At 42.4% G+C, this 16018-nt stretch overlaps 1 protein-coding gene across 4 annotated transcripts in view; it reads right to left on the minus strand.

Annotated features, from left to right (window-relative positions):
- CUL1 (cullin 1) overlaps positions 1 to 15437 on the minus strand; it is a 304698-nt gene extending 289261 nt beyond the window's left edge. Inside the window, exon 1 of one of the 4 annotated variants that reach the window (XM_057431540.1) lies at positions 11050 to 11093. The gene's annotated coding sequence lies outside the window, so the exon portion shown is untranslated. Of the gene's footprint in view, positions 1 to 6101; positions 6228 to 11049; positions 11094 to 15310 lie in introns of those variants that run through there. The other 3 variants (XM_057431538.1, XM_057431537.1, XM_057431539.1) reach the window with 3 other exon arrangements.
- Between the last annotated feature and the right edge of the window lie 581 nt (positions 15438 to 16018).

Genomic DNA, 16018 nt, shown 5'->3' on the forward strand with positions numbered 1-16018 from the left:
ATGAGATCTGAAATACCAGAACCAGGCAACCTGATTTTGCAATTCGGCAATGCACTACAAAATGTGACTGTTAGTGCAAAGATCAGTCCAAAGCCTGGAGGTACTTAGGTCAGTGTTGCTGAAAACAAAATCCTAAGGCTAGAAAGAAAATAGAACAGTAAACATTTTCCCAAGCAGCAGACTCTATTCTACTAAGAAACATTTCCTCCCTATACAGCAGGGAAACTCCAGTATTTCCAAACAGCTCCGAGTTCCGCGGTAACTCACCATTTAACAAGCATCCTGCTGGATATCCAAGATTAAGATGACGACACTAAAATAACTATTTTTCTTGAGTCGTCAATAACTCTCCCAGACTTGAGATGCTACTACAGACAACCTGAAACTCCAAGGTATTTTGGGAGCAGGAATTTTTCCTATCTGATTGTATCGATTTCTTTTCTAAGTAAATAAACACCAGTTCCTTCAATGTCATTTTACCACCAAGAAAATATGCAGCCACTCCTGGTGGGAAGAAGGAACAACTAATGGAGTGCACAAAATTAAGAGTGAGTGAATGGTGAATGAAAGAGTAAGAAATTAAGAAAATGCACTGCTCCCGTAAGTGCTTAAGGACACAGTTTGGGAGGTAGTGAAAAGATGGTTATCAGTTCATCAGCCTTGTGAAATGACAGCATAGGAAAACAGTCACCTGGCAAGGTCAACTGAGAACATAAAGCAGAGAAGATTCATTTTTACACCAGTCCTTAAAAATACTTCACAATTTTAACGTCTCATCCACCATAGCAACAAAATAAAGAAGGTACCCAAAAATGACAAAGGATGTAACATGATTTAAGAAATTAACCCACAAATAAGAGAGTTGTAGTAAGTCAGGACCAACTTAGTCTTACTGCAGCCTTTCACGAAAGGGAGCTTACGAAAAAGATGAAGAAGGACTTTTTATCAGGGACTGCAGTTACAGGACAAGGAGCAATGGTTTTAAATTGAAAGAGGGTAGATTTGGACTGGATATAAGACGACCTATTTTACAATAAGGGTGGTGAGACACTGTACCAGGTTACCTACAGAAGTTGTGGCTGCCCTATCTCTGGAAGTGTTCAAGATCAGGATGGATGGGGCTTTGAGCAACCTGGTCTAGTAGAAGATGTCCCTGTCTGAAGCAGAGAGGTTGGACCAGACTATATTTACAGGTCCTTTCTAGACAAAACATTCTGTAACCTAGAGCCCTTTCACTGAAATACTCCAAATACAGTGAAGCATGACTTTTTGCTGTGCTTGTATACACAAGAATACAGCTGCTGGCAAAGGCCCATATAAACCCTTCCTTTATTTCAAGGACAGTATAGGCCAAGACCTGACAAATCCCATTATTTGTTGTTGACCTTTGAGCAGTGGAAAATAAAGATATTCCTTCAGGATCTACAGCATGTCATAGGTGGCTTGTCACAGCCACTTTAAAGCTACTGCATGTTCCATTCCAGGTTTCTCACTGTTTTAAAGATCAAGTATTCTGTTATACCCTCTCTGGCCCCTATCCAATTTATTATAAGACTTCCTTCAGCTTTTTCTCCTTGACCCTAAAAAGACCTGCTAAGATCAGATCAAGACATTTCTTCAGGTTTTTTAGTCAATGACTGTCTTATTGCAGTAACACAGAAGTTACAATTTCTGATAGCCCTTTACTATCCATCACTCATAAGCATTTAAATCTAAGGCTCTAAGAACAAAAACACTGAGGTCTTTTTATGCCGAGCTGAGCAACAACTACCATTTCAATTCAATCAGGCATAAACTGCTTCTGTAGCTATTTTTCATTTTTACATAACCAACAATTATTTATAAGACTAGGTGGAAAAACCACAAATTCAGTCATATATCTTATTAATACATACCAGAATTCAATATATTCCTCACAAAACATACACTTAAAATTCAATCTTGCCATTCTGTTTCAGTACTTACAGCAAATTGGTTATTTAAGGTACATGGGAATAATGCATCATCATGCTGCACTGTAATACAGATCAGACCTTGTTTCCTTAGTTTCTGGACATCAAACCTGCTACAGGACTAATAATGATGGACTTTCACGACTGAGCAATGAAAGGCAGAAAGAACAAAGGTCCACAAGCAGACATTCACCTCTTACTATAGGAAATACTCTGTGCACATTACACCCATGATCTCAGACTATGATTCTAAGTCAGCACTGCAATACACAGCAAGAAAATTAATTCAATGTCTACAGTCCACGAGAAGAAACTTTTTGGTTGCTCAAATCAGGTACTATTTGAATTCTCCACAGCAGCAAGAGAAAACACAGTTACAAATCAAAGCAGTTATGGATGTCCCATTCCTGGCTAGTTCAAGGCTAGTTAAACAGGGCTTTTGAGCAACCTGATCTAGCAGAAGGTGTTCCTGCCCATTACTCTCCTATTAATCTCCAAACATCAAGCAGCCTAGAGCCAGAATAAATTTTAGTAAAAATATTTTGGCATTAAATAATACAAAATACTTCAGTGCTGTATAAAAGTTCATAACAAAAAGCCAACCCTTTGCTAGCTAGCTAGCAGAGGATAACCATTACAACAGTTCACAAACAGGCCAAGGTCCCTTCCCAGGCAGTCCTCAGGGCCCTTACTCAGACATCTCTCCAGGTGCTGGCAAGAAGCAGCCACCTTTCCATTGCAAGCCCATGGTCACCAGCTGCTCAGCAGATGTGGAGTTTCCTCCTCTATGACAATGGAAATATTTAACTTTCTTCTCTAATTAAGCAGCTCCTAGCTCTTATGTACCCTGGCACACCTACAAATACTACCTTTTCCCAGAATCTTGTAAACTCAAGGTGTTCCTCACTCACACTGTACTAACTTTTCCTTGCCTCACCCTAAATTAACCTTCTGTATTTAAGTCAGGATGTAGCCATCAAAAACAACGCTATTGGGAAGAACTTAATTTTGATTTTTATTTTCTCATGCAGTCCATTACACACAAGTATTCTTTAAGCAATAAATTCCACTCCATTTAACAACATTACCTCACTATCACTTAGCTGGCTTCCCATTTGAATTTCACAATTAAACACATGAATACAGAATGATAGCAGCATGCCACCAACTTCCTAGACTCAAATAATTTACTTCTTCCAGTTACTAGTTAACACAGTTGGAAAATGAAGCAATAGCTGAATAATGCTATAAACTACTATATTTTTTTCTCAGTTTCAGTCATATGCAGGAAGAAAAATACAGGTAATTATTAATATATTACCCTCACAGGAGTAAAGTTTCACTACATAAGAATACTTTAACTACAAAAGCCTATTTACAAAATCAAGCATTTGTACTTAGTGGTTAAAGTAAATGATGGTGTTAGATGCGCAGAGAGAGGGGTCAAATCTGGTCCACAGTAGTTATACTGCATCTCTCTACCCAACATCCCAATTACTACATTTATAGAGAGGGAGAAGAGAGAGTTTAGACGTCCGCCACTACTTAGTGCCTGGGCCTGCATGCAACTGTCAAGAGCAAAGCACCCTCCCAAGAACTATGAATTCCTACAGGTAAATTAAAACCTTAGAACCTCAACATTACTAAGTCATAACCTTTACATCAGTGAGATCTCTCACCTTCCAAATGCTGTTGGCAGGACCGCGCACATGTCAGTCTTGATCTGACCATCACTGTGCTTTCTGACCCAAACAGATCAAGCTTGCTGGTGACCTGCTTCATGACAGCTCTGAACCAAAGAACAGACTTCATTATATCTTCAGGACTAGCTATATTTACACAAAAAAGCCCCCACCCCTGTAGTTTCCAGATGATAAACAAACAATTTGATGCACACATATGGCAGTGTTCAACACCATCCTATCTTTCAAGCACTGCAGTTAAAACATTGTCAATCAAAACTGTCATTTCTGACCATACCAATTGTTCAAAGCACAATGTATGCCAAAACTTCACAACAGCCTTGAAGGACAAAAAGAGATTCTATTCCCTCCTTTGCATTAGTGGGGGGAACGTAACATGATGCACCTCATATGCAATGAAACACGTCGCATCTGAAAAGTCGGTTTGTTTTTACTGATCATCCAATAAAAAACTATATTTCTTTTAGAAATGTGAAAAAGTTAACCCTATTTTCATCTAGAAAACATAATAAAAGCCATTGGATTTACAGCATCCAAATCCATTTGCTAGAGTAACTACCATTTTTATGTCCTCATACAATATAACATTCTGCTTCACAGCTCCAAGGCCTATGCATTACCTGTTCTTCTCCCACACCACATATTTCCAAATCACAGATTCCAAGATAGCTTGGTTCAACAGTTACAGATGGAATTTGAAGTTGTCAGCTTCTTGCCCCAGCAAGAACTCAGAGGTCCAGGGCAAGGTTTTCCAGCTCACTAAAGAGCCTTGACAGCATTTTTCTGAAGACATAGTAAAGAACAAGGTCGAGACTTAGTAATTTCCAAGTGTTCTATCCTTTGTCTGATTTCAACAATGAGGAGAACATTATTATCACACCTAATAGCATGAGCTAAGGTGAGCAGACTTAATCACACTAAAACCAAACACTTTAGGGAAGAGAAGCAAGCTTCACTAATAAACTATCGTGCAGTGAATGTCATTAAAAATAAGTTCAAAGACCTTTGGTATTTCAAGGTTTCCAAAGTTTACAAGTGTGTATTAAAGTCAGAATTTCACCTCTGTACACTAAAACGTATCACAAACAAACCAAACCCCTCTGGTAACCAAAGAAGTCAATTTATCATTTATATATCCTCTCTTACCAAACACAGACAGCTTCACAGATAGAATGGATCATTTGCAGAGTCCTACAAACCAGGCTTGAGATTCATCTTGACCATGCAAACACACACCTTCTCAAAAGGCACGTAAATGCAAAGTACAGAGCTGAGACTATACCTCGCTCCTGTAAGACACAATTTACATGATTAATCCAATATAAGCACTGCGGCGGGGCAGGGTTGGGGTGGGGAGACATTTAAAAATGTCTTTGCACCAAGTTAAAAAACGTCTCTTGAATCCTAAAGGATACAACCTCCATTATATGCAATGGAAAAGGGCAAGAAGCAATTCCTACTTTGTCCCTATAATCACCTGCACCCACAACTTCTGATTTCAAATACATTTTTTATACCCATGTATCTGCATTGTGTTTACTTGACTTCAGTTGAAGTTACCATTATGAGCTCAAAACTGTAATGTAACGTAGCTTAGTTGAGCCATCATCCTGCATGCAGTATTTTATAGCACTAACACTTCTGTCCATAGAATCATAGAATAGTTAGGGTTGGAAAGGACCTTAAGATCATCTAGTTCCAACCCCCCTGCCATGGGCAGGGACACCTTATCCTAAATCATATCACCCAAGGCCTCGTCCAACCTGGTCTTGAACACTGCCAGGGATGGAGCATTCACAACCTCCCTGGGCAACCCATTCCAGTGCCTCACCACCCTAACAGGAAAGAATTTCCTTCTTATATCCAATCTAAACTTCCCCTGTTGAAGTATTTTAGGTCACTAAATATACAAATTATAAACTAGGCAGACAGTTTATGCATGTGAAGTGACCCAATCCCTAAAGCAAGACTAGAAGCAGTGTAATGTCCTTAGCACTTAACATGCTACGAATGTGTAATTAATGAACATATGGAGGATCTGTCCATAGCAAAATCAAACCACACCTACAGCTAAAATTGGTTATTCCATAACTCATACCAGTACAAGAAGAGAAACATTGGAATCTTTTCTCCCTTGTCAACAAAGATATTTAAGAGACAAATTATGCAAATTACAATGTTCAGTTCCTCTGTATTATTACAGAACACTGAGTTACATGTAGTGTGAAAAGCTTTAGTTCATCTCAACAGAGTTAATTTCATTCTGAGAAGGCACATGTATATACACATACACTCCTCCTTTCTAAAAGTTGTCTTTAGGTGGTAAAAGCATCCTGCACAGCATTTAAAGGTAGCTTGGAGTAGAGGCAAGCATGCCTAATTTGCCAGTAGGTCAATATCCAGTTTTGTAAATTTGGCATAAAAGTTTGAGGAGTTGCTACTTTACCTCCCTGACAATGCCTTCATCCTGGGCTTCAGGCTTTTTCCTCCACCCACTCCTCTAGATATCATTGATCAGAGCTGTAACACATACAGTGCTACAAGAAGCACGCTCCTACGTTACTTCATGTGCCAGTGACACAATTGCCAGCTGAAAAAATGAAACAGAAGCCTGGATGTGTTCTTCATAGCTAGAAAGACACCCAAATTTACCTTTATTTTCCAATTTAAACAGAATACATGGAAGTAACTTGGAAATGCTGTGTTTACACTTTTGTTATTTATTTAAATTATGCACGATCCTGATCACCAAAAGCGTTTTTAACTGACATGGTTTTAATTTTGGATGCCAAATTACAAGGGTTTTTCCAAAGATTAATGACTATTTCTCAGAACAGCACCAAGCAAATTTGGATGTGCTGCTTTTCCATGTCTCTTTGCCTATTCTTTTACTAGTTCTTTTGCATTCTTCCTTTACCTTTTGGTTTCAGCTTTACTTTTGTCTTCCTTCAGCAAATGGTTCCTGCAATTCTTGACAAAGATCTCACTACAGTGACACAATAGCTAATACAGCACCCAAAACCCCACCATATACATACTGCCTAAAAACCAGAGGCTGGGTCTAGACTACACAATGTTTGCTGATGTATCTGTACAGGCAAACTCTCCCTTCTGCACTTGTAGCTTAAGTAAACTTTGGTCAAGGTTAACGTTCCTGCCAACAAGAAAAGATTCATGGTATTTTACTGCATCAACATCAACTTTGCAAACAGTATCAGGGACTACACCCTTCACCCTACTATACAGGTAAAACTTAAGGTTCTGTTTACACACCTATAAGAGAGTTCACTTTTTTGCTGTTTAAGTAATCCTTACATCAAAGCTTGCAGACTTACTCCTAAACTGAACTATCCTTCCTAACCTGAGGTCTCAGGTTTTCCTGTGTTACAAAGAGGATGCATACCCTCCAATGTTTTATAACTCAGCTTGATAGCTTCTTAAAACACTGATTATGCTCAGCTCTTACAATTTGGAAAAAGGAAGGCTGTAGACTAGGAAAAGAGTAACACTGTGCAGAAAAAACATCAAGTCAAGATGTGGGCACATTGAAGAGGAGGAAAGGTTTACGCAAGACAAAAGGCCTTGAGTATTCCCACTATTTGGGAATAATAAATCATATATAAATATCCTATATTGACAAAACCTGCATTAAAAATAAAACAAAAAACAACACATAACCCTTGAAGGACAATCACATAAAGATGCATTTCTTGAATTAGACAGGAAAATGCAGAAAAGGAAAACGAGGGAGGGGAAGCCATGAAAAGGTAACTGTAGATACTCAACATTGCCAAGCAGCAAACAGAGTAATACACCTTGTTTTCTCAGGAAAGAAAAAAAGAAAAAAAGAGAAGGCAGCAGCGGCAAGTCACATCAACTGCAATTAAGCAAGAACAAATACAGAAGACTCTGGGAACTCTGAAATACTCTGGGCCAGTTTAGAAAACATATTGATCCTGCAAGGACAATTATTACATGGAACTGTTTTCTTAAATATCTTAATAGTCACTAAAACTTTAACTAAATCCAACTTCTTAAGCTAAAAAAAACGTGATCCTATTGATCTCCACCAAGACAATCTTGGTATGTTTTTTCCCAGTCCACTTCAGACACAGCATGATCTCTGCCAGAACCTGCAGGGCAAGGCTCTGAACCCTGACACAAATGCCGCTCCATGATAACACCACTTAGTGTATCACAACATACAGTTTCATACCGACCTCTTAGACACAAACAGGAATTTACACCTGTAATAATGTTTCCATTCACCTGCAATAATGTTTCAAAAGTTTTCCCATGCTGTTTGGAAGGTGATGCTCTTACCAGTACCTTTAAAAAGTACTAACATTTGCAAGCATAAAACAATTCTGGTTGGAATCTCTTCCCAACAGCTTGCTAATTTTACAGCATCTTCCATCTTGTTACTTTTGCAAGAGCTCAGCTGATCAAGGCAATGCAGTTTGCCACTTCAACTTATAAATAAAGATTACAGTCACACCGATTCGTCTTGCAAACAGTCTGACATTTTCAGATGTTCAAATATACCACAAGAGCATGGCTTAGGCACTGAAGAGCTTCCTCCTATAGTCACCTTCATGCTTTATTCAGAAGTCATGAGGACTGCAACTATCATATAGTAAAAACAGTCTACAAATTCTAGGACTTGTTGCAGTTACATTCATTCCATAGAACGGTTTAGGTTGGCAGGGACATGGAAGCTCATCCAGTTCCAGCCCCTGCCATGGGCAGGGACACCTTCCACTAGACCAGGTTGCTCAAAGCCCTGTCCAGCTTGGGCTTGAAGACTGCTAGGGACGATAGCTTTTTTCTTGTCTTCTTTTTAAGGTCTACATTAAGTGCACAGACATATCTGCTAGCAATCCAGACTCCTACTGTGGTATAAATGCTGCAAACATTGTTAGCAGTACAGCTCTTATATGTTTCATAACATTGACAAAGCACACTTGCTTCCACAGCCATCAAGAAAAAGAATGAGAACTTTCTCATTAAACTGAAAGGGATTCATACATGATTTTTCCAATTCAAATGAACTATAACGGCCCTAACTCCTACAGCAAAGAATCCATACCTCAAAAAAGTGAGTTCCATATAAATTCAGTATAATTTTCAGCACATTTTTAATCCATTTTGACCTCCGATGACAGCACCTGTGTCTGGTACGCAAGTGGAACAGTTTAACTTAATTCTGTGAAAGTTCAAATTGACTCACATGCCTAACAGCCACACTTAAATCCTGCTTCGTGCTGATTTAGTGTGCACCATTAAGTTTTAAAGCTAAGCCTGCATTAGAACCTAACAAAATCAATTTAATTACTTAAGCACATACAGTTTGATTTCATACTACTCCTATTAGTGATGGCACTCTAGCAAAAGGCACACTATCAGAAACAACAAAACTTTTCCTGTATTGTCTCTGAAAAAAGCACAGTAAGAAAACAGTCTGTTTTCTTCAGAAAATGCAGGATTTTTTAAAACACATGTTCAATTGTACAGTAAAAGTCTCTCCTTTGGCGACCCAGAAGCAAGCAGAACGTTCACCCGTGACATTACTACCATGAAAAGCACGAAAGACTAGCAGCCAACAAAACAAGTACTATTTCATAGAACCTTCTTTTTCCCCTCAATTTTGCCCTCTGAAACTTCAGATGAAACTTCCAGATGACAGTCTCCACTGCTGTGAGACTAGAGAAGCTTGCAAATTTCCATATGAAATCAAGTGTAAATTACAGAGCAAACCAGGGTGAATTAAGGTCACATCAGCAGCCTTCCTTCTGAACTCTAATCCACATTAAGATTGTCCAACCTTAAACACACAGAGCAAGCCAAGTGACACCAGATGCAAAATCAAAACACAAACAAGAAGGTTCTAAGTTCAGCTACAGCTGAAACAGCATCTCTAATAACCCAAGTTTTGTAGCTCCTGCTTTAAATGTTGAAAATTAACTTCTGTCTACCCTGTATTAATGAATCCATCTGGTCCCATTAGCAAAGCCACCACTATCTCCACGAAAATGGGAGAAGAGAAGCACATACATGTCTCCAAAGATCAGTGCATTACCAGAGCAGAGTGAGAAGCTGAGAAGCTGTCCACATTGCATAGGCTTTCAATCATCATGATCCTCACTGTCCTGTGTGTGAATAAAGTTTCCAGTTCTCCTCCACAGTAACACCAAGTTTGAGACGTACAGCAACATTAACTAGAGGAAATCTAATGAAACCCAAAGACAGGGAGCATTTTATATAAAGTGCACATACTTACAATTTAAAGAAAAACACAAGTCAACAGTATTGAACTGTCACGTGAATTTAGTGCATAACTACTACAAAGACCTCAGAAAATATATTTGATCCTTTATTCTTAGTACTGATGTCAAGCAATGCCTCATACCTGCTAGACCAAGCTACCAGTGAACCATACTGACTCCAAATCAGAACAATCAAAAGGGGAAGAAAAGGAGATAACATAGTTTTTTCCTGAGCTTTTGGAAGAATTTCACAAAGTTACAGTTTATTCAAGAATCACAGAATGGTTTGGGTTGTAAAAGACCTTAAAGCTTGTCTCGTTCCAACCCCCTGCCATGGGCATGGACACCTTTCACTAGACCAGTTTGCTTCAAGCCCCGTCCAACCTGGCCTTGAACACTGCCAGGGATGGGGCAGCCACAGCTTCTCTGGCCACCCTGTGCTAGTGTCTCACCACCCTCAGAGTGAAGAATGTTTTTATAATATCTCATCTAAACCTTCCCTCTGTCAGTTTAAAGCCATTTCCCCTTGTCTTCTTACCACATGCCCTGGTAAAAAAAGTATCTTTCTTATAAGCCCCCTTCAACTACTGAAAGGCCCCAATAAGGTTTCCCTGAAACCTTCTCCAGGTTGAACAACCTCAAATCTCTCTGCCTTTATTCACAGGAGAGGAATTCCATCCTTCTGATAATTTCTGTGGCCCTTCTTGGACTTGCTCTAACCAGTCCTTGTCTTTCTTGTGTTGGAGGCCTCAGAGCTGGATGCAGTACGCCAAAGCACAGTCTCATGAGAGCAGAATAGAGGTGGAGAATCACCTCCCTCAAACTGCTGGTCACACTTAATTTTAAAAGTCCTGGATATAACTGGCAAAGAAGGTAGGGCAATCTAGAGGATAAAATACAAGAGATCCCAACCCTGGCAAAAATGTACATATTACTCTACATCAGTTTCCTGAAGCGCCAAATAGAATTAGCATTTTTCTGTTTTCATAGTAGTCTTCATTTATTTTTTTCAAGGGTCATAGATGAAGAGGGATTTGAAAAATGTTATATTAAATAGAGTGCAATAGAATAAATGTTTGGGGTATTAAAAAAATACGTAAATAAAATGTATTTCATTTTGACCTGTACCATTTATAAGAAGAGGCGAGGTAGCAATATGGAGCAGCTTGCTGTTGAGGCATCATAGGTTCTGCAGGTAAAAAGAAAACTGTCAGAAAATTACCCACTGGAATATACATTATTTCCCAAACCAGTGGTTTTTCCAGCAGCTGTACTACAACTATTCCCTCATCTAACCTCACATAACTACTCACGCTGGATAATGCAACAAGTGTTTAAACCTGACAATATACCACGTCTGTTGTTACATTAAAGGCTACACTTCAATTTTTTTACAAAAATTAAGAGGTTCCATTAAAGTTATAGCACTAAAGCAGAGCACATCAGCTCAGGAAAGTTTTATTACCAAGTAATTTCATAGAATCACAGAATGGTTTGGGTTGGAAAGAACCTGAGGATCATCCAGTTCCAACCCCCTGCCATGGGCAGGGATGCTTCATACTAGATCATGCCATCAAAGACTCTGTCCAACCCAGCCTTGGACACTGCCAGGGATGGAACATTTACCACTTCTCTGGGCAACGTGTGCCAGTGCCTCAGCACCCCGACAGTGAAGACCTTCTTCCTAACTTCAACTTCTCCGGTCATGTCTGCAGCAGGTGCGAACTGCAGTGCTGTAAAAATCATCAACAGTCAGTCTGTAGTAGTCCTCTACTGAAAAACCTGCAGCTCTTACAATAAAATAGCAAGTTCCTTATGTAGACAAGCTCAACAGCTCTCTATAATTTTCCAGCCATTCCATTTTCTTGCGTTTTCCTTACTGAAAGTTCTTTAGCAAGTAAGGGAAACTCAAGGGTCGCTGTGAAAAATCAGAGTAGTTGAAGTTTGCATGCTGCATAGCTTACATCTTTCACCTAGTAGGCCTCTCACTGTTGGCTCCAACAACTTTACATGGAGATTATCCTGAAAAGCATAGTAATTAGAAGGTTTTAATAGTTGTCGTGGTTTAAACCCAGTCAGGCAATTAGTTCACTCACTTCCCCCCACTTCTTGCCCTCCCCCTAGGGGAGTTTATAATGCTAATGCCTAAGTAGTCTATTTACAGCAAGTTTATGCATTCTTAAAGCATATGCAGAACTTCCAAGACCAAATAGTCCACACTCTTCTTTCTTCCAGCTCTGCACAACAGGAAGACTGTATCAACCTGGAAGCTGTTGGGACTGCCTGTGCACATCCTCCTGGCATTCCCATCCAAGTGAGGCACGTACCCTGTTCTCCTGATGCACAGTCAGACCCTGTTGGATGGCATGGGAAGTACAACAGAAGCACTGATGCAGCCACCTTATACCTCAATTCAATTCTGCCCCTGGTGAGTTAGAAAATCCTTGTTGGAAAGTACTCCACATGATATCAGGATCCACCTGCAACACACTGACAACCTCTTACTAGGACAACCCCTCACACACTGACAACCTCTTACTAGGACAACCCCTCACTTCACATCCATGACACAAATTTTTGATGTTAAAAGTGGTACAAGAGCAAGGGGGACATCTTTAAAGCTGGTTCATCCACTTGGAATTCTTTTTAAGGAAAAACAACTTAATGCCAAGAAGACAACTCCAGATATACTCAATTCACACAACCACTGACACCCAGGATGTGACTCATCATTAAGCTGGGCCCTACCGAAATAATTGTGAGTCTACAAAACTAAGAACAACTTGAGAAACACAGTAGATGAAAAGCAGTACTTGGAGATCTTAACATACAAGTTGTAAGAAAATACTTTTTAAGCTGAATATCTGAGGTAAATCTCTCAAAGAACTCAGTATTGTTTTCATAACAATACAGTTAGAATATAAGAGCTTGCACCAAAGCTAAGAATAAGCTAAATTCAGCCTCAAATCAATATCCAAATAAGGGTGTGCATCAACCTAGCTTAAATTAAATGATTTAAAGCAATGCAATTTTCCCACGCTGGAAGTCTACATAACAGGCCGATGTTATAAGGCGAGTTTAAACCAGTTTATAAAGGACTAAGGTGGAAGAAGACTTATTTATTTAAGTGAGCACAACTATTTCATCAGGCAAGGAGGAAGGTGCCAAAACTAAGAAACTTCTCTACATGACCCCTGGGTAGGCAATGGAAAGTCTCTTCCAGAAGGATCGTTCAGGTCAGAAGCCTTGTTCAGTTGCTTTAAGTGCTGTCAAGTCACAAGAACTCGTGTGTACTCAGCCGAGAGAAGAAGCAGCTGTCAATGCTAGGTACTGAACCTGGATTCTAGAGTTCAGTGTATAAATTACTCCCAAGATCATATGTGTTCCCTATGCCTTCATGGGACGACCAAGTCCAGTGTTTCAAGTGCATCTCAAACATATGGTGATGATAGGACCCTGAAATACAACCAATCTTAAGAATCAAAGCAACTAAGACATAAAATAAGAAGATGGGCAGCAAATGCTGAGAAGCAGGAGAAGTCACAAAGCAGGAGGGGGAAAGTTTTCTTTCTAGTGGTCACCAGCAGAGACACAAAGTCAATCCAACACACACCTAACCATTGATAGACAACATTACAGTAGTTATTCATGAGCATCTCTGGAGTAAAGAGCTATGCACTTGGGTGCCTATGAAGTACCTTACTACTCCCCCAAAGAGAATACATGCCAAACACATCCTGTATCAACTAAGTAACAATTCACAATATGGTATTACAAACAATATTTGGCCTAATTTCAGTTACATTGCCATGGACCATTCCTCCTAGTCCAGCCCAAAGGATTTCCAAGACAGAAATCCTTTCTTTTTCCCAGACTAGCATCAGGGTATGCATATATTAAGGGGGAGGTATATGATTACATATGAACACATATAGTGGGAAAAGGTCACTGAGGAAGAAGGCAACAAAACAAATGAAAACAAAATAAGGTAAATCAAGTAAGTAATCTGTGTCCTCTCAGTGCGGACTGACAAGTATACAGATATACTAGGGTTAGATTCCTTTCTCCTCAAAGGCATAGCTGGAGGATTTAAATACAAAGTGGGGGAGACAGCACGTGAGTTTAAAAAGGAAAGGAGCATGTGGAAATGAAAGAGTATTAGGTTAGATCACAAGGAAAGTTTTTATGACAGGAAAATAAGATCAGGAAGGCAAGAAAACATGGTGAAGGGAAGAGTTACTGGAAGAAAACTGAAAGGGAGAAGGTAATAGGGGAATAATGATAGTGATGGAATATAACTTGAAAATAAGAAAGCATGGGAAAGGATCCCAGTAAGTAAAGTTCGCTCCTAGTGGCAAACTCACTGGGAAACAAATGAGGTGATTATTTGCAATGAAAAAGAAACAACAACAAAAGCAGGTCTAGTAATGTGGATGGAGGCAGTAAATGCACAAAGACAGACAGATAAAAGGTTACAGGAGGCACCTTCCGTGGTAAGGCCACAACAGTAGGTGGCAACAAGAGGAGGAAGCCTGGTGCTGGTCCCTGACAGTGAGAGAAACCTGGAGAAAGTGACAAGGAGGAACTGGGGGGAATATCCTCCAGCAGCCACAACGGTGCTGGGGACACAGCGAGATTTCTCTAGGTACAGCCAAAACAGCTCCTGAACAGTCCCAAGCGTCACCAGAGCTCTGGGGATAGCTGGGATAGTAGAAGATGAAAGGAGGCAGCACAGAGAAGGACAGGGAGGACAGCAGGCAGGTGAACACCCTAAAACAGTGCCCGGTGAGGTCACGGACAAACGCTCATGTGCAGCATAGAGCAGGGCCTGGGATAGCTGGGGTGGGCAGTCCCGGGGCCGGGGGGCTGAGAAAGGGCTGGGGGCTGCGGGAAGCCGGGCCCGAGAGAGAAAGGCAGGAGCAGCCATCAAGGCGGCCCGACCATGCGGGTCCGCGGTCACGGGGGAGGGCAGGGAGGCGGAAGGGAGGGCTGGGGCCGGGCCGGAGGGAGGGAAGGAGCGGGCAGGCCGGGGCAGCCGGCGGGGCGGGCTCCCGCGCCCCAACGGGGGCGATGCATTCCGAGTGCGCAGTTAGCGGCCTCCTCGCTCCGGCCCTGCCCGCGGCTCCCGGAGCCGGACCCGCGAGCGGGGCGGACAAGAGCTCCCGCCGCCTCCCTGCCTCCGGAGCCAGGTGCGCGCCCGGGAGAAGAAAGGCGGGCGGGCGGCCCGGGCCCGGCCTCCCCTTGCCCAGCTCCCGCTCCCCACAGCGTGACTCAGTGCCGGTCCCCGCTCCGCCAGGCCCGCGCGGCCTCGGCCCAGCAGAGCCGCCGCCTCCTCCCGCGCCCAGCACGGCCTCGCTGCGACACAACGCCGCGGCCTCCCCGCACTCACCAGCATCGCGCGTCCCGCAGAGTCAGGCCGCATCCGCCCGCCCCTTCCGCCTCCGCCAGGCCCGGATCTGCTGCCGCCGCCGCCGCTGCTTCCTCCCCTTGCGCGGCGCGGAGCGCGCCGAGGCGCCACCCCTCGCTCCGCCCAGGCTCACGGCGCCGGGGGGAAGGTCTTGGGGGTTCTCGGGGTTCTGGGGCCGCAGCGGCGGGATGGGCCGCCCGCTCCCCTGGAGAGGAGTGATGGACGCTGTGGAGGGAGGGCGCTGGAGCGGCAGCGCCGCGGGGCCTTTCCCCGCCGGCAGGGCAGGGTGAATTGGGGTGACCTGGGCCCAGCCGCGTTCTCTGCTGCTCCGTCCCGCGGCCTCCCAGGAGAAGAGCAGCGGGGCCTGACTGCGGCTACCCTAGGGCCTGCTGGGCGCAGTCTCCCGGGAGGGGGTGGAGGAGCAAGGGGGTCGGCCCGTTCACAGCCGGGGACTGTCAAGCGGCCATCTCCTCTCCCGTCAGGCCCCTGCCCTAGGGGCCGTTGCTGTGACCCCTCACGAAGTTAGACCAGTGCCACAGGAGCTGTTGGGGTTTCTGTCAGGAGGGCACCTTAATAGACGTGCTAAGACTTCCGTCCATCCATAACTAAGCAGCTGCTTATGAAAAATGTGAGTTTCTGGTGTGTCCTGGGCAGACTGAGCTACACCATACCCAGTCTTGGAGCCTGAGT

This window comes from Pezoporus wallicus, unplaced genomic scaffold (assembly GCF_028554395.1).
Source record: "Pezoporus wallicus isolate ANWC-B61680 ecotype Strahan unplaced genomic scaffold, APGP_CSIRO_Pwel_v1 scaffold_11491, whole genome shotgun sequence".
In the NCBI taxonomy this organism is placed as follows: domain Eukaryota; kingdom Metazoa; phylum Chordata; class Aves; order Psittaciformes; family Psittacidae; genus Pezoporus; species Pezoporus wallicus.